The sequence below is a fragment of the Manis pentadactyla genome, chromosome 8, assembly GCF_030020395.1.
Source record: "Manis pentadactyla isolate mManPen7 chromosome 8, mManPen7.hap1, whole genome shotgun sequence".
NCBI lineage: Eukaryota > Metazoa > Chordata > Mammalia > Pholidota > Manidae > Manis > Manis pentadactyla.
This window is the reverse complement of record NC_080026.1, coordinates 101,939,926-101,961,148: the sequence shown is the minus strand read 5'-3', so window position 1 is coordinate 101,961,148 and position 21,223 is coordinate 101,939,926. Positions and strand designations below refer to the sequence as shown.

General features: G+C 42.3%; 1 long non-coding RNA gene across 1 annotated transcript in view; it reads right to left on the bottom strand.

Moving 5' to 3' along the window:
* Positions 1-553: 553 nt before the first annotated feature.
* LOC118909787 (uncharacterized) overlaps positions 554-21,223 on the bottom strand; it is a 46,139-nt gene continuing 25,469 nt past the window's right edge. Inside the window, exon 3 of the long non-coding RNA XR_005023750.2 lies at positions 554-683. This is a non-coding gene — a long non-coding RNA (uncharacterized LOC118909787). The remainder of the gene's footprint in view (positions 684-21,223) is intronic.

Here is a 21,223-nt window from a genome sequence, read left to right as displayed (position 1 = left end):
CCATGGGGATCTGTGCAAGACAAGAGCTCTGGAGCTCAAGCTTCATCAGCTCTGTGGCCACCCTGCCTCTCATGAAGACACATTTCCAGCTACAGCCACACATGTTATGGAAGGAAGGTGTTACCTGCAGGTGGAAGGTGCCTAGGCTAAGAGGGGCTGGAGGCATTTCTGTGCAGGGGCAGAACAGGTCTAACATGGCACAGCAGACCTACACAATGCCTAAGGATCCATCACCAGTCTTCTATCTCCAGAGGCTCTGGGGAATGGGCCTCTGCAGTCACAGGTGAGCAGTGATGAAAAACTGCCCCCTTTTCCTCTCTTCACCACTGGCCTTAGGCAGGGACATTATGTCATATGAAACAGGACACTCTGCTGAGCAAAATCCCTGTAGGCACTGCAAGCCATTTGCATCTACAGGCCACCCCAGTCATTCTGGCAACCAAAAATCACCCCAAAATTCCCAAATGCCCAGGGGATGTCAATACCACTCACAGTTGAGCACTGCTTGGAAGAGGCTAAGGGCTCAAACAGCAAGAGCAGACTTACCTTCAGATTGACCTTAGATGTAGACACAGTGTGATACCAGGGGACTAGCTGTCCTAAGAGTTCATAAAAGCCTTTCCACTCCTGCTTATCCATGACTGAGACACAGGTCCAGATTCTCTTATCCCACTGTTGGAAGTCTAGGCAAAATATAAACACCACTGACTGAAGATAATGTATTGACTCCATCTCTGTCATTTTCAGATAAAATCTCAGTGACTCTCAGAACTTAATGTGCCTAAGAATCATCTGGGAGCTTGTTTTAAAAATGCAGATTCGTGGTTCCCACCCTCAGGGGTGAGCAGCTTTGGGGTAAGACCCAGGAGCCTACATTTGTAGTAAGAACTCCAGTTGCTTCTGATGACTGTTACCCTCAAACTACATTACTTCGGTGTTTTCATAGAAGAAATGGGTTTCAATAATAACAGTTATCAGTAATTTTCATTTATTGAGTCCTTGTTATGTACTCATAAGGGGAAGTAGGTGTTATCACCGCATTAGAGCCAGGATTGCAATTCAGATATGTCTGGCTGTAAAGCCACTCTCAGTTATATTGCTTCTAATCGTGTATTAAATAAGGAGGGAGCAGGAATTGGAGAGGCTGAGGGTATAAGGGAGTGAAAGGCTTCAAATCAGAGAAAGAAAACAAGAAGTACCAGAAAGAAATATAGCTGACATTAAACTCTTCTTACTATCAGCAATCTTTTCCTCAGACTGTGAAAAAATAAACAGGAGCTCTGAGCAGGAAAGGTTTTATGACCTTTTTTGCTGAGCATAAATGCAACTTCAGGGCAATCTTGAGTTGTTATAATTAGTTTCTTTGGGTAGTTTGGGTAATTAAAGCCCCTGAAGGACCAATCTGTGGGATTTCTGGATTAAGTGAGGCTTAACTTAGCAAGGCCACTGCATGGTTTCATAAGGTTTTCTACTGCAGTTTTCCAGAGAGACAGCAGCAGTCTGTCAGATCATGTCACAAGCAGCAGTGCCATGATAAGTGGCCCATCGTGCTCAGGACACCCCTGAGGCACTGAAGCCCATCTAAGCTTAGAGTAACTTCTACCTGCATTAGAGTAACTGTGCATCTGAGAAGCTGACCTCATCCATAGCCTTGTCGAGTTGAGTGAGCAAGCCCATTTCTTTCCTATCTAGACTTGGTTTGTATTAGAATAATTGCTAGTCTTTATTGAGTAGTTAGTGTGTGCCAGGTGTTCTACCAAATGTAAAGTCCTTTTTAATCCTAACACTCAATGAGGCTTCCATTTTATGGATGAGAAAAGAAAACCGAGGCTGAGAGGAGTGTCATTAGCACTAGACCACACAGCTGCCCAAAACAGCAGAGTCAAAATCCCAAGTTCATTTTGTGGTACTCTAGAACCTGGATGGATAACTATGGGTCAGTACTGCCTACTAGTAAGAGTCCTGGAAACAGCCACAGAGCTGATGGGCTAGGCGTGTGCCACCTGGTGTTGAGGTTGCAAATGCAGGTACAGAATAGAACCTCAGTAGCTGAACAAAATGTATGGTCTCCACCAGGACTCTTAGTTGCAGGGAACAAAATCCCACCTTGATGTGGCTTAGGCAGAACACAAGGAATTTATTGAAAGAATACTGACCTGTTTCCCATAACCAAAGTGCAGGACATACACAGAAATAAGGAGGCCTGGAGAACTATTGCAATTGCCTCTTGATTTGTGGGTGGCCTCCACTAACCTGTGTTTAGGCCCTGTGTTGACAAGGACCACATCATACACACAATTCACCATTGTGGATCCAGTGCCTAACGGGATGCCTGGCATATAGAATGCACTTAATAAGCATGCTATGTTATTAAGCTGCATAAACTTCATGTAAGTTAACTTCAGGGCTTAGGCAAGGAATATCATAGTCCTAGTGACTGTGCGAATACCTATTTTCATGCTCCTGCTCTCCTGGGAAACCTTCCTCTATCCAAAAATATTATATGATAATTGAACAAGAGTAAATGAATATGCTATCCATGCATGTGTTATGGGATGTAGCGGCTTTATAAGAGTTAACCAGAGGAGCCTTGGGAGGGCAGCAAAGAAGGGACGTACAGTGTCTCTAAATGTCTTTGGGGCCTCTGGTTAATTGGGTTCGTGGTCTTCTCCCTTGGAAGTGCCAAGTCAGTAGATGAATATCATCTAACCTTTTAATTAGTTAAAAATGTCTCCACTCTGCCTGGCCCCAGTGACATCAGGGCACCTGAGAATACCACAATGCTCTTGAGGAGATGACCTAATGCAATAAGGACTTATCAGAGAGCAAGGGACTGCTACAATCCCAGTTACAGAGAGGGTGAGGGAGGCTGCTTGTTGATGCCACAGGACAGTCATCAAAATTCCTTCTCTGCTGTCCTGAGTGGAGTAGCCCACTGCAACCACAAAGTTTTGCAAGGTATTCTTTTGTTTCTTGAAAATTTATTATTCCCCCCACCAGCAGCTGCAGCTGAAATAATCCTAATTCTCTTAACCTTTCTTCAGAAGGTCTGTTTAATCCATTTTTATTGCTCTCCTGCAGACACTCTCTGAATTCATTAGATTTCCTTCAATCCTGATTTGGACAAAGTACTTTAATAAGTGTTGCCCCCCACTGCTCCAGAAGTGGGCAGTGGTGATATCCTGATGGGGAAGTGGCATGAGTCCCTGGGTGTGAAGCGCTCTGTGAACTCTTGAGCAGAACCCAAAGGGAAGAGATAGTTATTAGACCACATCTCAAACTGAGTGCCACAGTTCCAAGAAGGAATGATTTGATCTTTTACTCATCTGTGTCTTCAGTAAAAATGTGTTGGGCAACCACTTGGTACCGGACATTGCACTAGTCACTAATGATGTAATGATAAATAAGACATGGCCTCTATTCTCTAGAAAATCATGGCATTAGTAATAGAAGTACACAAATTGAGTTTAGTGTTGCCAACAAATATTCCAGATGTTTTTGCATACACCATGTCATTCAAGCCTTAAACAAGTAAGATGTATATTTTTACAAACAGCAGGTATTTTTTATCCCTGGTATATAGAAGAAACTGAGGCTCAGAAGCATGCTATCTGAGCTGTGCTGAAGGAAAAATAAAAACTGAATTCCGCCAAGTGGGAGTTTTATTCCCAAGCTTATGTCTTCCTACCTGCTGCTACACTGATTTCTGTGCTTGCCGCCTCAGCGCCCTCCTTCTACTCCCCTTGCAGAAGAGCACGCCAGACCTGCATTCCCCCCACCCTGGGATGGCACACCAGCACGCCTCCCACAGCATCTGCTGGAACATTCTTGGAAGAGCTCAGCCTCTGCCCCCAACACCCTGCTAGCCTCAATTAGCAATCAAGTGTCTCATCTCTGAAGAAACAGATTTAGGTGAAAGAGATGGATCTGCAGCTCACACAGATGTTTGGGAAACTCCAGGTATGTTTTCTAGTCTCTCTGTGCCTCACTTTCCACATTTGTAAAACTGAGAGAATTGTACCCACCTCATTCTATCATTGTGAAGATAAATAAAAAGCTTCAGACAACTCCTGGGTGTTCAGTAATGTTAATTGTTGGTAGTGATATTGCTATTATTGTTACTGCTGCTCACTGTTACTATGATTATGACAGCACTAGTAAATCTGACAAACCAAAGCCTCTTCATATTTTCCTGAGTAACTCCAGAGATGTTTGACATCACTCTATAAGAGAAACTAATATTACATACTAATACTTCAAAGGCTTTACTTATTTCCTCTAAGAATTCTATGTGAACTTGGATAAACAGCCACCAGCCCTTTGTGGTGGAAACATTTCCAAGTACAAGTTCACTGAACATGGTAGGGTGGCAGCCGTTCATCCAGTGCTTCCTTCCATCCGAGACAAACAGCTAGACTACATTTCCCAGCCTCGCTTGCAGTTAGGTTTCTAGGTGTGACCATGTGAGTCAGCTCCAGCCAATGGAACGGGGTGGAAGTCGTTTATGCTTCTTACAGGCCGAGAATATAAAACCCTCCATGCCAAATTCTTCACTCTCTGTATTTGTTATATATTGCTGTGTAACAAATCATCCTAAACCTTAGTGGCTTATAGCAACAAACATTTATTATGTCACACAGTTGCTGAGGGTCAGGAATCTGGTGGTTTTCCTGGGTATTTCTGCTTTGGGGCCTCTCATGAGATTGCAGTCAAGCCATCAATGGGGACTGTGTCATCTTCAGGCTTGAGTGAATCTGGAGGATCCCCTTCCCAGATGCCACCCTGAAACAGCTGTTGGTAGGAGCTTGTTTCCTTGTTGGCAATTGACAAAAGACCTCAGGTCCTCACCACGTGGGCCTCTCTCTCTGCATGGCCAGCTGAGTGTCCCTGTTACACGGCAGCTGGCTTCCCCCAAAGTGAGCCATCTGAGTGAGAGAAGGAGCAAGCAAAAAGCTACAGTGCCTTTATGATCTAGTCTCCAAGGCTACAAGCCATCACTTCCATTTTTTTCTGTTCATTAGAAGCAAGTCCTTAAGTCCATTCACACTTCAAGTACATGTGAGATGTGCACACATAAATGGACCACAAAGGCTAGGTGGCCATTTTCAAACCAGCTCATGCTTTTCACCATCTTCCTACTGAACAGAGAAAACCACAAGGAACTACAACAGGGTGGGCTGCAAGATGGACAGAGCCCAGGTTCTAGAATGACCCCTGTCCCCAGCACTGCCTCCCTTCTATCCACCTGAAACTATGATGGAAGTGAGAAATACACTTCTATTAGGTTAAACCACTGAGTGGAGGGAGGTCTGCCTGCCCTGACTAGTTCCATACATTACAAAGAATGGAACACAGATTTTTCAATAATATTTTATCAAAAAACATTTCATCATGTACAAATGTTAAATAAGTACCATATTTATGAAAGTAATATACAGGGAAAGATTTTTTAAATGCAAAGCAATATAAATATCATATTTGTAAATCCTTGTGCCATATGAACACCAACCCTCCCTTTCTTTTTCACAAAGCTGGAGGGTAGAGCCCTTCACTTGCGCTCTCCTACTTACCCCACCCCAAAGCCGCAGGTCATGAGGTCAGATGGTCCACAGCTTTTCTTACCATGTCCAGTATATGCATTCTCAGCCTCTGCCTTATTAAGCAATTTCCCCAAAGATTTTAGTTCACCTGACTTCAAAGCTCTATATGTTCCTTCCAAGAGCCTTGACAGAAAGGAAACATGTTGGTTCCTAGAGTGAGTTTACCAATAAAGAGAAGATTTTCCTCCATCAAGATGCACTGCTTGGTTTTCTACCCTTTGAAGTAAGAGCTTGTGGAAATCTTAGTTGCTTCAAACTTGGGATTTACAGCTTTTAAGCCACAGTTCCTTTCATTTACTGATTTTTTGCAGACTCAAAAATCTGCCTTTGATATTGTTTTATAAAGAAAACAAGGCACTTTTATCAAAGCATTTTTTAAACTGTGTGAATATAAAGTAACACCCTTATCCAACAAACAAATAAAAAATGTTTTCTCCATAATTCCAAGGTAAAAAGCCTTAATCTTTGGGGTAGATTGTGTTAATGGCAACCCTATATCCATTTCCTTCCAGGATCCATTTCCTTTGCCATGTTGATCAGAGACATTTATTGTTAACATGTAATGAAGAATTATTATTTTAAACCAATGAGTTTGGGGCATAGTTTCTCACACGGCAATAGCTAAGTGATACTGAAAATGGTGCCAAGAAAAACCTAAACTATGAGATATTTGCTTTGGACCTAAATGGTGCATGTGTGGAGGCTCAAAAATGGCAAAGAAATTGTTGAAGAAAGCTAGAGAAGCGGTTAGAAAACATATGGGAGGCTGGAGAAATGGTGGCCTATATTATGCATACATGAAACATTTGGTTAAACTGTCACCTATGGTAACTTGGAACATAAAAAATGGATCTAATAAGCTTTTGAACTTGTCCAAGGAGATTTCTAGACAGGAAGTTGCATAGGGACCAAGGGCAGGCAACACTGACATGTGCCATTTGGCATATCAATTACTTTGAATGAAAGTGACTGGAGAAACAGCCAGGGCAAGAGGGATGCTCTGACTCTCCTTGGGCCCCCTGAAACCAGGGACTGAATCTCCCATGTGAAGGTGCCCTCCTCCCTGGGAAGTTAGAGCGACATTCTTAACACCAGAGACAGGGAATTCAGAGCCAAAAAGGCTACATGAACAGATTTGTTTACTTTTCTCCTAATTCACTACCCTAGCCCAAATACTGTTTAGAATTTCTTACTAACTGAAGCTCCCAAACATAAGTTTTCTTTGTCCTGTCAATTCCTTACAGATTTATTGTCTCTTTACCTAAAATACATAAAACCTGCCTGCCTTGGTCATTTGGGGCCTCCATGCACATGTAATACAACCGGGTTTTTTTTCCTCTTCTTAATCTGTCTCATATCAGTTTGATTCTAAGACCCATTAGAAGAACCTTGATGGGTAGAGGAAAATTTTCCTCCCCAACAGTTGAAAGAATCTACTGTTTCAATGGTTGCTTTTAGCTGTTTATGATCAGGTACTACAAGAGTGGGATGAGAACAAGCAAGGACTAGCAAATTTGAAAGGGAACTTCAGCAAAACTGAAAGGGAACATAGCCCAGAAATGCAGGGAACTGCTAGTCTGAAAAATAAAATGGTTTCTCATATCCAGTCTTTCCAATCAGTAAAAGATTCTCAAATTAGGATAAATCATGGGAGCAAAGATCTAGGACACTGCAGTAAGACTGCTTGCAGGGTAAAGATTGAATCAAGAATTTGGTTGCACATCCCTTCTTAAAGCCTCCAGAAGAAATAAAGTATCCTCTCGGCTTCATGCACATACACACACGCACGCACACACATGCACAAATGCTTCTATAAAGCTTAGGGGATGGTCCACAGCAACCAGTTACACCCAAAATAGGAGTAATTAAGTCTAGAGGAGAAAACCTACCTAAAAAACTGCTGGTGTGGCCTTTGGCACTGAGAACTCAAATCAAATGTACAGAAAACCCACAAATATAGAGAAAGGGCTGGTGAAGAACTGCGACCTGAGCTCAAGACAGACCCTGCTCAAGTTGTAAAAGGGTCTGTGGGTGCCCTGCTTTCTCTGGCCAGGAAAAGGGCAAAAAAGTTGCTCCAAGGATATATATTTAATTCTATTTTCAGAAGTGGCCAACACATTTATGGAAAAGGAAAACCATACCTGAGGGGGAAGCCAGGAGTGATAGAGAACAGTGAACTGGGAGCCACACACCAAGGTGGCAAGACCCAAGCCTAATCTGTGAATATTTGCACCCTGAGAGTGGGACAACCTGGCAGCATTTGCCTAGTAAAATTTCAAAATTGCAGGAAACAGTGATTCCTGCGTGCCTACCATTCCTGCCCTTTTTGAATTACTAAATCCTTTGCACACTAATGGTGTGTTTCCTGATTGTATGTTACATGTTAGAGAGCAGAACATTTGTCTTCTTGGGTCAAAGATCTCTGAATCAACAGCAGCCTCGCTGAGACCTGAAACCATTCATTTATTCACTCATTGCTTCATTCAGAGCTCATATATTGAGTGCCTGCCACAGCACCAGGTACTGTGCTGGGAGCTGGAAATAGTCATGGAGAAAAGTGGTCCCATCTCTGTCCTCATAGAGCAGTGAGGGGACAGTGTACAAGTCAGGCTGTTACAAACCCAGCACCTCCACTGGTTGGAATACAGGGAGCTGCAGGAGTGACCCCCCAGGGAAGACTTCTTGAAGGACAAGACATCTAATGCGAGACATAAAATAACCAATAATTTGATGACAAAGAGGAGCCTGAGGGGAGGTTGGCGGGTGGGAGAATGTGACCGAGAAGATGAGGAAACTGGAGTAATCAAGCTTCTGTATCTCTAGGAGAGAGAGAGAATTGGCACCTCCTAGAGAAGAAGCAATGGTTTATGCTTCCCATGGCCACTAGACGGGCGCCAGAAGGCACTTGGAAGCCTGTCTGCAGGTCTGCGATAAGAAGCACTCGGCCCGTAGTAACAGCTTCCTTGGAATGATTGGTCCTCATAACAGGACGTGTTCCCTTAGGGGCAGCCCCTGCTATGGAGAGTCTGAAGGCCAGGACAGCTCCCCTCTCTCTGCTTTACCAACTCATGTGGAGATTGCTAATTCTGCCATAAGAGGTTTAGAAAACATCTCTCAGGACTTCAAAGTCCATGGAGGGAATCTAGAGGTACAGTTGAGAGTTTGGAATTTGTATGAGAAAGGAAAAAGCAGGAAATGAACAGCTAACTAAATAGGTGGGCTGGAGTAGGTTTGCAAAATCTATTTCCACTTTCTGGACCTAGTAATAGAATGGGGGGCTAAGGCCCTGGTGCATGTTGCAAAGAGAGAGGGGAGATGTGTTTTCCCAGACAGCTGTCAACATGGTTAAAAGTGATTGAAACTGGAAGTCAGGCAGGAAAGAGAAGATGCCCAGATGTCTGTAAAACCAAATATAATAGGAAGTTCCATGAATTACACATGGCTACTCATTAATCAACAGGATAAATTAATCTAGGTTAGAGTTATGGATAAGTTTAGGCCATAGCTTGTTGATAAATGTTTAACAATCAGCTAATAGAGGAAAAAAATATATATATGATATATAGTCATAAAACTTCATTATAAACTTTCCTGACAAAAGATGCATAGCTCACAATTTACAAGTAATGACAACATATATGATATTCTTTACTGTAAATTCCATACAGCCAGTTGATTCTGACAAAATGCTTCTGTTATTTTTGTTGAACTTTTGTATCTACATCCAACCTATGGTCACAAAAGACAAATGAGCATAGTTCTGAAATGAGTTTTGTTTGGTGTTTTCATTTGTGTTAACCAAGGGAACACAACAAAGGCATGTGTTGCAAATTTGTCCCTTTTTCAATAAGTGTGAGTGATTTACTTACTGAATTGGAAAATAATTGTCAAATACTGAAAGAATACTTTCTCAATTTTTTGCACTTGGTTACAAACACAAACACACTTTTGTGTGTAATCTGCATTATTTCCATTTGCTCCATTGCTTTCTTCTGTCTAGACAGTCAACAAAACAATAAATCACTCCCTGACTCAGAGCATTTGCTGATTTCCATGGTGTAAATATTCCCAGCATGGCCAATTTAAGCCACCAACTTGGTGTAATAAGCAGAGTCGGGAAGCACAGCAGCAGAATACATTGTATGGCATTTCTACTATGAGGAGAAACAGCATAGCCTTAAGGGTGCAAATACTGTACAGTAGAGTAGAGCAAATGCAGTAAAATAATTGGAAAGTGAAGTTTCTGGTATTTATTATCTTTATATTTAATTTAGTTAATGTTTATTCAATTTAATTTAATTTAATTATATTCATTTAATTTAATTAATTTACATTTATTTCATTTAATTTATGTTTCAAAAATTTAATTTTTAATAATGGGTATGGTCATCAACCAACCTGCAGTATTCCTGAAAATTCAATAGTCAATGTGAACCAGCTTCAGCCTTATGGATTTTTGTGGAAAATAGACAAATAAAAACTTAAGTTTTTAACCCCAAGAAGGAAATAGAACAGGGGAGTTATTGCTGAGAATTGCTGGGGTGGAACTCAGGACATGAGATCTGATTGAGACTTACTCTCTCTAGCCTCATCTCTCGGCTTTCCCTGCCTTGAACTTCATATTCCAACACCACCAAACGGCTTATCTGTCCCAGCCCACATCATGATGTTTCTACCTCTGTGCTGTTGCTCATGGCTCCCCCTCTGCCCAGAATACCTTTTCCACACCCCCAAGCTCCATTCTCCACTTTTATGTGGCTAATTCCTACCCAGAGCCAATATCTACTCATGTTTATAGGCTTAATTTTAATGTTATGACTCCCAAGAAACTTCTCTTATCTACCCCACCACCCAGAACTGTCCCAAGTTCTGCACCTTTCTTTGGACTTATAATATTATGTGGAAATGCTCCTTTAGAGTATCTGTCTTGCTGAGAGGTCATAGTGATCTTAGAAAATGAAAAGATATTTATTTTTGTAACCTTTGCTTGGCACATCCTAGGACTCAATAAATGTTTGCTGAATGCATGAGCAAATGGATGGTATTCTAGATTTTCATTGAGATAAACAGGACTTTACAGAAAAAGAAAAGAACAGCCTTGAATGTAAAGAAGATTATTTAAACCAGAGGAGGTGCCATTTATAAATAGTATCAAGATAAAGTAATAGCAGAATGCAGAAAACTCCAGGCTTCCCAGCCATACAGAGAAAATAGTAGATGCCTGTCCCTAGTGGAACCAGTCTTTGCGCAGAGGTGAGAAGGAGATGGAAGTTGTATTCTGCTGAAGGTAGAGATTCTCACCAGTTTTGGACCTGCTTGCTGTCCTGGTACCATCCCTTTGAGGATACGAGAATGAATGAGCAAGGGTGACTCAACAGCTAATTTTATCCAACTAGAGGAAGGTGAAAGAAAATGAAGAGGTGATGGAATTCTAGGAGAAAGCAACCCTGATATGTATAAGCTCACAGTTGTCCTAGAGGAGAACCATGGGAAGATTTGGGCAGGTTTTCTCTTCAATAAGCAGACAGAAAACAGATTTATAATCACTAAAATATAACACAGAATGAAAGAAGAGAAGATACACATCTCTTATTCTATGAAAAGGGGCACGGAATACTGATTGCACTTAATACTGACCTAGAAGGCTTCTTCACTAAAATATTGTTACATCTTGTTAAATGAATAAATTTTCACTAGACAGGAGTGGATAGGAAGGGTATTCCAAGCTCCATAAATGGCAGAAGAAAAGGCAGAGTGGCATATAATTATTCAGGAAACAAAGTCTGATACAGAACCCTTTTTAATAAAGCAATTAGAAAAGAATATTCAATTAATAAAGCATATTATTCATGAACCATTGAGGATCTTAATGATTACAGTTTCCTCTTCTATCATTCAATAATTCTTTCTAGAGTCTTTCCCAGTTTTAGTCTCCAGAGTACCAATCTTTGGTGTGCAGACTCCATTCTCTTCTCTCTTTTGTGAAAGAATCAAATTTGCCCAGAAATTTTCTCCAATATTTTGGTATCTTTTCCATTTCCTGTAGTTCTTCAAAGATTAGAAATAGTGGGTAGGTAAAACCATCTATGGTTTCTAGCAAAACCCTGGATAATAAAACCAAAATTAACTAAGAGGTGAACAATCCAACTGTAGTAAAAAATAAACATAAAACATATCTTACTGTTTCTCATTCTTTAGGGAGGTTAGATGAATGGATGGGTGATAGACAGATAGGAGATAGGTAAGTAGATATGGATATACAGATGATGATATAGATTTAACAATAGAAATATATAGAGATGACTTTAGTTTTAAGCTCCACTCCCCAAAAAATGCGCAAGAAGTTACCATGTAATTCACAATTAAATTAATGTAAGTAAATATGCAACTATGGACTTTCTGAGGAATAGTCCTGTAGAAGGACATATCCTTTGTTATGTTCAAGACTGAAACAGGTATAAATACCCCACCTTTTTAAATGTTGGAATTCCTGGTATTAATATTAACATATTTTTGCCAGCACTACAATCAAAAAGCAATTAGGTCCAGTCAACAGTTTCTGAAATGAAAAGGATGCTTTATATGAAGAACTAGGTTATCTGAAAGCCACATGAACAATACACTGTAGAGATTATCCTGCACACAATATTTACTTTATTCTCTTGGAATAAAATGAAATACTTTCCACTCTCCTCAAAGAAGTTGCTGGAAGCTTAAAATAAAAATAAACAGAAATGGAAATACCTAAGATTCCTTCTCAGAATAAGTGAAACTAATAATAAATTTATTGGTACAAACTTATTACTAATACTAATAAGCATTGCCAAATAAACACACTCAAAAAGCAAGTGTACATCAACCCCATGCTTCTCAGTGAATGATTCACAGAGCATGGGGAAAACTCCCACAGATAAACTTATGCTCAAGCTATTCTAAGAGTTCCACATTAGGGGCAATGGACATTTTCTTGAAATTAATAGAAACCTTAGTCACTATAAATGAGGGGGGAAAAATGTGGAGGAAACCAGGAGGTTGACCACAGAACCAGTATCATTGCCCCCATCTGTCCAGCAAATCTCTATTCAACCCTGCACAGCCACCAGGCACCAAGCCAGGCAGCAAGGATTAGATGAATGAGACATGGTCCCTGCTCAGAAGGCATTTACAGTGGAGAATTTTTAAATAATCTGAGTTGTACAAGCTGGCTAGAATTCAGAATACAAATGGTAATTACCACAGAAGTACACGGGGAGGAGACCTCAGAGGAGAGGGCCTGGGGGAAGTGGTCATTTTCTGATGAGAGAATGAGGGAGGACCCTGCAGTCAGGGAACAGAGAGGGCAAGGGCTCAAGGTCGAGAACCCCCAGGGAGTGCCTGGGAAAGAGCGTGATGACAGGAGGCAACATGGGGACAAGGAGAGTGCCCTCTGATTGCACAGAACGGTGGCTGGGCCATGGTGGGGGCCCAACACACTTTTGCTGAGTGAATGAATCCACATTGGCTGAAGCCTAAGAACTATGAGAGAATAATACCTCATTATTAGGAGATGATAGAAGGGCTTTGCATGTCCAGCCAAGAAGTTTCAGCATTGTTCTATAAGCAGTGGGGAGCCACCAGAGGTTTTCAAACAGAGGAGTTTCTTTTATCTGTAATATATGAAGGATGCTATTGGTGATTACTCACTACAAGATAATTGTTAACAACTGCAAATGATAAGCTGTCAGCAAACACATGCTCAATGCCACTGAAAAGTATGGCTTTGAGGAAGGTCAGGTGGCAGACAATTGTGTGATTTGTTAGATGGGCAAATATGGTTGCCTTTCTGAACAGGATTCTACACGCTGCCAAATTCAGTTTCCCCAGGTTGCTGAGCTAGGCTAGCCTGTACACAGATTGTGGGCCACCTTCATGCAAATGTGCTTTCATTCCCTTATTGTTCACAGAGGTACCGTGTGACCCCTCTTTGAGGAAAAGTACCTTTGTGATCATGTTTTCTTGCAGGGACCCTTCAAGCTGCACCTTTCTCAAGGGGGTTATGTGATGATTAAATGAAGTGGCATCCACATGAAACAGTCCATCAGGGAGCAGTCATTTAAAACTGCCACTGTGCTGACCTGGGTTTGTTCACCAGCTACACAGGCAGGGCCAAACACGGTACCCTCTTCAAGGAGACAGCATGCACATGAGCAGACTTTCAGAATGATCTGCACACACTCACTGCTTGATTCAAGTTCAAGCCATTTTCACTGTCTTTGTTGAGAAACTGTACAGGGAAAGGTCCTTCTCATACTTTTTAACAAAGTTCAGCTTTAACAGACTTGGTATTTGCAATTCTACACATGTACTGGGTTTAATTTTTGTGTGTGTGTATTATAAAGTGGGGCAATTGGTTTATAGGAGCATTCAGCCACTAACAAGACAATAAAGAGATCTGGACTCTAGTTCTGACTCTGTAGCTAAACTAGCTGCATGACTTTAGCAAGTTGCTTAACTTCTCTGAGCCTGTTTCCAAAAAGGAGTAAGATGAAGTTCCTTTTAGGACTCCTAGTCTATGGTTTGCTACTATTTGAATAAATCTGGGTAAAGAAGAAAAGTATGTGATCCTTGTTATAACATTTCCAACTTGAGTGTGTGGAAGTACAGAAAGTCTCTCTTGAGGAACTGTTCTAAGAATGATCACTAGGCAAAAAGTTCCTGTGAGTCATGTTGAGGAGGCCAGGCAAAACCATCGGTTAAGTCCAGAGCACTGCTCACCTCGGTGAGCCTGGGACAAGTGATAGAAACAGGCATGGGATAGCCAGGGAAGAGCTGTTGGCCGTGCCTTTAGCGTGGGATAAATATTGGCTGCTGCCAGCCTCTCCCTTTGCTGAGTAAGAAGTGTTGTCACCATCACTCAGCAGTTTTGCAAAGATGGAGAACTACATGGTTCTGTCTCTTGGGAAAGGCAACACCTTCCTGTAACTCAGGAAGGTCTCCCTGGAGAAGTTTAAATTTCACTGTAATATAGTTTTGTGTGTGTGTCATCTTGGCCCACTTATGAGGCCCTGCTAGAGGCCAGCCAGTTCCCCTCCTTGTATAGTGGGGTTCACACCTCCAAGCACCTCCCATATGGGGCTCTTATACTCCAGGCCACTCTACAACCACCCGCATCACCCCAGGACCAGCTACCACACAACCAGGGGCAGCCCATATGCCACCAGAGCCCACCGAACTTAGATTAGCCAGTCTTACCCTGCCTCGTCCACTCCTTTCCAGAAGCCATAATAAGGGCACTTATCCATGGTTCCCCTCCCCCCATCAGGACGAACCCCAGGACTTCCCTGCACGGCCCCACATGGTATTCTGTGTGCTCCCCAGGGAACTGTGAGTATAACAAAACTGTAAAACTCTCCCCGGTTCCTCCCTCTAACCTCACCATTCTTTCCCCAGGTAACGTGATTAAAGCAATCATCTCTGCTCAAACATGAAAGAGAATAGGTTTTCTGAAGCTTGCATAGTTGTCCAATGACTAACACATAGGGGTGTATTTGGTCGACCCCTGGCCTCAAGATTGGACTGATTCTGTGTGACAATTTTGCTCTAGAACTTCCGTGAGGGGTTATATTGGGGAGAGTCTCACATCTAGGCTAGAGGGAGACGAGGGGCCAGGGACGGGGGGACGGGCTGCAAGGAGGAGATGTGGAGGGGCCAAGAATCGCCCAAGGAAAGCTGGAACCACAGCGGGCTTGCCTTGCAAAAGCTGGGCTCCTTGCAGAGACATTCCTCATGCAGGAGGCGCTGCCCAGCTTCTCCCTTTCCCCCCACCTCCATCTCCATCTCCCGCCGATGCCTCCCACTGGCAGGACCTAGGCAAGCACAGGGACATGAGAGTCAGAACCACAGCCTGTACAAGTCGCACCCAGGATTCAGAGCAGAGAAGGGCAGGGGAGTGAAGGAACAGATCTGAGGGCAAAAAGGCTAGGCTGTTGGGTAGCTCTTGAAAAGAATCAAGTTGCAACAGGAACCTGTAACCATGACAACATCTGTGGACTTGAGCCGAGCAGCAGCTGTGTCCTCAGCCTAGGTACATACATGCCCCTCACTTTGTACCTCAGTGGGTGCCAGGCCTGCTTCTCCCATTCGTGACCTGCCTGGACTATACAGTCCTGGGACATGGAGCCTGGGAATCACAGAACCCTGGCGGTGGTGGGGAATGCACAGACCGTGTAGTCCGGTCTCCCATGTTAGAGAGGAGAAAAGGAAAGCCTAGAGGGGGGCCAGACTGACCCAAGCTGCTGAGGGGCAGAGCCAAGCGGCTTTTCCAGTTTGGTGTTCTTTCCTCTACATACTGATCTGCAGAAGAAGGGATTTAAAAGTCTCTCTCTAATCACACAGACAGTGCCCTGGGGAATTAGTGTATTTTAAAATGCAAAACAACAATCCATACTTTTAAAGAACAAAATGGTTGGTTTAAATCAGGTGGAAAAGTCATTTACCAAATGGGTATAATAAAGAAAGTCCAAGTGTAACCTAAAGGGATTTTGTCTTCCCATTTTTTTTTTTTTACTACATCTGAACATGTTCTTTTTCCTCTTAAATGACTTTAGAATGAGTGCCTAATAATGAAGGCTATTACAATGAAGTTTTTAATGAATTAAAATAGCTGTTTCCTTGTTTCAGACAGCTTCACGGGTTTTCTCAGTATCTTACTCTATTGGGCTTTTACCTAACAGAAAATGGGGAGAGGGAGTCTTTTCCTGGTTACCATATTCATTTTATCTTTTTCTGTTTTTTACATATTCCACTATACACAATTTGGAGGAGGAGGAAATGATTTGGGGTAACTCAGCAAGTTGAATTTTAACAGCAAGAATTCTGAAACTTCAGATTTACCAAAGGTGTGTGAACTGGCTTTAATTGAATCTGATTTACTTAAGTTGAAGAGTTAACAGTTACCACAATTCACCAGCTGCTCTCAGCAGGGTCTCTAAGCCTCTTCTCTAAACTGGCCCATTCCTGCCTCTACACAGAACAATTAGTCAGGGGAAATTTCTGGAAATTCAGCACCAGGTGGTAACACTGCTAACCTGTTAGAGCCAGGTAACTCTACAACTTCCTCTCTTCTCATTTTAATTGCAGACTAGTTATGTAGGAAAGTTATACTAGTAAATGTGGTGACCATCACAAGTTTTTATTAGTTGTGGTTTGCCCTGCTATTTAAACAACAAAATATTAACAGTCATTTGGGTTCATTAACTCTAAACTTCTAAAGAGGGTTACTAGAATTTTAACAAAAGAATATTAACATGCTCAACAGAATTACTCTGCGGTAAAATAAAAGAAGTGATTCTGTTTGAACAGGAAAAAAAATGGTTTTTCTTGTCTCCCCAATACAGGTTTCCTCCACTTTCTGAAAGGTCAATTTCCACCACTTCGCTTTAATGAAAAACCTACAGTAGTACCTGCTTTTGCTAATGAAAGAAATCCAAAGAGGACTTTCACTTTACAAAACGGTAATTGCCTCTTGCCTGTGTTACATTATTTCAGCTTACAAAAGGTTTCATAGGAACACTCTCCTTTGCGGTAGCGAGAAAACCTCTTTGTTTCTATTTCTGAGCTTGAGCTCACTGGTCCTCATGAGCAGGTTATTAGCCTCAATGTTTTTCATAATCTCACTGTTCTTCCTCAGACACTAATAGCAAATGGAAGATCACTTTGAAAGATAATTGACTTTTGCATAGTAATGTGGTCATATTTTGAGGAATGTCTTCCCTAAGGGTTTCAGCCCTGGGCAAGTTCACTGAGGATTCAGTGAGACCAAGAAATGACAATGGGACTTCTTGGGGTAAAAGTGTTATTTATACCTGGCTTTAGTGTCCCGGTGGTAGGTCAAGCACTAGAGTCATGTCTGCATCCAGCCATCTGCAGGTCCGTAATCCACCTCCATCTCTGCCTCAGCCCAGAGCACTGGGCAGAACTCTATATAGTGACTCATTAAATAGTAGCTTATTGCCCACGGCTGTGGAAACAGTAGCCTGGCAGAAGGCCAGTTACATCATCAAGGAGTTTAGGTTCAGATGAGGATCCCGGCCATAGGAACTTCCATTTTCCCCACAAGGGTCATTAAAAGAAAAACCCACACACCACCAAACTCTAGAGTCCTGTGATCCAAGTGCCAGATTATCAACACTTCCAAGCCTCTCTCTTCCTCAAGGAGCTTCTTATTCCCCACCAAACCTAAACCAGAAATCTCAGACTGCTCAATAACAGACCTTATTTGTCATTATTCTCAGCCTAGCTGCTGCTCCTTAAAATAAGGAGAGTGGTGTAGTATGTACCAGCATCTGTTTTCATCAGATATGGTAAGACACACAGACATGGAAATGATTTCCATGGAGAAGTTTACACTCACAGATCCTTAGGAACTGGAGGCATGGCATAGCACAGAGTGGGGGCCACACCAGGAAGCACCAGGGTCAGTATGGAAGCAGAGGAAACAAGGAGAAAACATAGGTAATGCAGGATAAGCAGATTTAGGATTGGCTAGTTGGAGTAATTTCAGCAGCCTCTGGACGGTAGAAATGGACTACAAGCCTATGGACTTGTCTCATTCCTGGCCCTGGTGTGATCAGGGCAGGTGGATAGTGGCCCAGAGAATAAAAGCTTTGATAAAAGAGTAGTTGGGGGGGGCGGAGCCAACATGGTGGCGTGAGTAGGACAGTGGGAATCTCTTCCCAAAAACATATATACTTTTGAAAATACAACAAACACAACTAGCCCTAAAAGAGAGACCAGAAGACGCAGGACAGTGGCCAGACTGCAGCTACACCAGCGAGAACCCAGCGACTGGTGAAAGGGGTAAGATACAAGCCCCGGCCCGGCGGGACCCGAGCGCCCCTCCCCCCAGCTCCCGGCGGGAGAACAATAGGCAGAGCGGGAGGGAGACGGAGCCCAGGACTGCCGAACACCCAGCCCCAGCCATCCGGGCCAGAGCGCAGACACAGTACATGCCCAGGGGGCCCTGGATACTGGGGGAACAGGGAGTAAGACCTCTGAGTGGGTGCTGAAGCTGAAGCCCCTGTGACAAAGAAAAGCGGGGGCTTTTTGAAAATCTTAAAGGGACAGGGACTTAACAGCTTGACGGAAACAACCCAGGTCACAGTACAGCAGCTGGAAATTACAGGGAAAACCGGGTGCACTAACCCCCTGGGCAACAGCTCTGAGACCCCTCACGGAGGCAAACAGTCAAGCAGCCCCCCCATCCATTACCCCACCGGGCGCTGTGAAAGCAGAGAAGCAGCCTGAGACAAATTCCGCCCACAGAAAGGGAAATTTCTCCCTTCCGGCCAGGCAAGACACCAAGACCCACTCTACACGCAATTACCCAACACAAGCCACTAGGGGTCGCAGTTGCCCCAGTAAAGAAAGGCCAGTAGCAAGTGAAAATTTTGGCCCTCCCAGCTGACAGTCAATAGCACCTGTCAACATGAAAAGGCAAAAAAATATGATCCAGACAAGACTAACCCAGACAGCTTCAGCATCTGCTACATCTTCCCCTGAGAAGGAATCTGGGGAGATAGATTTAGCCAGTCTACCTGAAAAAGAATTCAAAACAAAAGTCATAACCATGCTGATGGACTTGCAGAGAAATATGCAAGAACTAAGGAAGGAGAATTCAGAAATAAAACAAGCTCTGGAAGGACTTCAAAACAGAATGGACGAGATGCAAGAGACCATTAATGGACTAGAAAACAGAGAACAGGAACGCAGAGAAGCTGATGCAGAGAGAGATAAAAGGATCTCCAGGAATGAAAGAATTTTAAGACAGCTGAGTGATCAATCTAAAAGGAATAATATAAGAATCATAGGTATTCCAGAAGAAGTAGAGAGAGAAAAGGGGATAGAAAATGTCTTTGAAGAAATAATTGCTGAAAATTTCCCCAAACTAGGGGAAGAAATGGCCTCTCAGACCACAGAGGTACACAGAACTCCCATGACAAGGGATCCAAGGAGGGCAACACCAAGACACATAATAATTAAAATGGCAAAGATCAAAGACAAGGACAAAGTATTACAAGCAGCCAGAGAGAAAAAAAAGGTTACCTACAAAGGAAAACCCATCAGGCTATCATCAGACTTCTCAACAGAAACCCTACAGGCCAGAAGAGAATGGCATGATATACTTAATGCAATGAAACAGAAGGGCCTCGAACCAAGACTACTGTATCCAGCACGAATATCATTTAAATATGAAGGAGGGATTAAACAATTCCCAGACAAGCAAAAGTTGAGGGAATTTCCATCCCACAAATCACCTCTACAGGGCATCCTACAGGGACTGCTCTAGATGGGAGCACTCCTAAAAAGAGCACACAACAAAACACCCAACATATGAAGAAGGGAGGAGGAGGAATAAGAAGGGAGAGAAATAAAGAATCATCAGATTGTGTTTATAATAGCTCAACAAGCGAGTTAAGTTAGACAGTAAGACAGTAAAGAAGCTAACCCTAAACCTTTGGTAACCACAAACTTAAAGCCTGCAATGGCAATAAATTCATACCTTTCAATAATCACCCTAAATGTAAATGGACTGAATGCACCAATCAAAAGACACAGAGTAATAGAATGGATAAAAAAGCAAGATCCATCCATATGCTGCTTACAAGAGACTCACCTCAAACCCAAAGATGCGCACAGACTTAAAGTCAAGGGATGGAAAAAGATATTTCAAGCAAACAACAGAGAGAAGAAAGCAGGTGTTGCAATTGTGGTATCAGACAAAACAGACTTCAAAATAAAGAAAGTAACAAAAGACAAAGAAGGACATTACATAATGATAAAGGGCTCAGTCCATCAAGAGGATATAACCATTATAAATATATATGCACCCAATACAGGAGCACCAACATACCTGAAACAAATATTAACAGAACTAAAGGAGGAAATAGAATGCAATGCATTCATTCTAGGAGACTTCAACACACCACTCACTCCAAAGGACAGATCCACCAGACAGAAAATAAGTAAGGACACAGAGGCACTGAACAACACACTAGAACAGATGGACCTAATAGACATCTATAGAACTCTACATCCAAAAGCAACAGGATACACGTTCTTCTCAAGTGCACATGGAACATTCTCCAGAATAGACCACATACTAGGACACAAAAAGAGCCTCAGTAAATTCCAAAAGATTGAAATCCTACCAACCAACTTTTAAGACCACAAAGGCATTAAACTAGAAATAAACTGTTCAAAGAAAGCAAAAAGGCTCACAAACACATGGAGGCTAAACAACACGCTCCTAAATAATCAATGGATCAATGACCAAATCAAAATGGAGATCCAGCAATATATGGAAACAAATGACAACAACAACACTAAGCCCCAACTTCTGTGGGACGCAGCAAAAGCAGTCTTAAGAGGAAAGTATATAGCACTCCAAGCATATTTAAAAAAGGAAGAGCAATCCCAAATGAACGGTCTAATGTCACAACTATCAAAATTGGAAAAAGAAGAACAAATGAGGCCTAAGGTCAGCAGAAGGAGGGACATAATAAAGATCAGAGAAGAAATAAATAAAATTGAGAAGAATAAAACAATAGCAAAAATCAATGAAACCAAGAGCTGGTTCTTCGAGA